This window comes from Seriola lalandi, unplaced genomic scaffold, assembly GCF_002814215.2.
Source record: "Seriola lalandi dorsalis isolate HSWRI2012SDOR001 ecotype SW California unplaced genomic scaffold, Sedor1 jcf7180002025634, whole genome shotgun sequence".
NCBI lineage: Eukaryota > Metazoa > Chordata > Actinopteri > Carangiformes > Carangidae > Seriola > Seriola lalandi.
This window is the reverse complement of record NW_019496280.1, coordinates 1-355: the sequence shown is the minus strand read 5'-3', so window position 1 is coordinate 355 and position 355 is coordinate 1. Positions and strand designations below refer to the sequence as shown.

The following is a 355-nucleotide window of genomic DNA, read 5'->3' as shown; positions in this document are numbered from 1 at the left end:
AGCAGCAGTATTGCCTCCAGCAACAACACCTGGCAAAGATGACTTCCAGTGGCATGAACATGATGGGCAAGATTATCTTCTACGAGGACAGGAACTTCCAGGGCCGCTCTTACGAGTGCATGAGCGACTGCCCCGACATGTCCTCCTTCCTGAGCCGCTGCCATTCCTGCAGGGTGGAGAGGGGCTGCTTCATGGTCTACGACCGCCCCAATTACATGGGAAACCAGCACTTCATGAGGAGGGGCGAGTACGCTGACTACATGAGCATGATGGGCATGAGCGACTGCATCAGGTCCTGCCGCATGATCCCCATGCACAGAGGCCAGTTCAGGATGAAGATCTACGAGAGGGAGAA

General features: G+C 55.5%; 1 pseudogene; it reads left to right on the top strand.

Annotated features, from left to right (window-relative positions):
- Positions 1-6: 6 nt before the first annotated feature.
- LOC111645919 (gamma-crystallin M2 pseudogene) lies at positions 7-350 on the top strand (annotated as a pseudogene).
- The last annotated feature ends 5 nt before the right edge of the window (positions 351-355 follow it).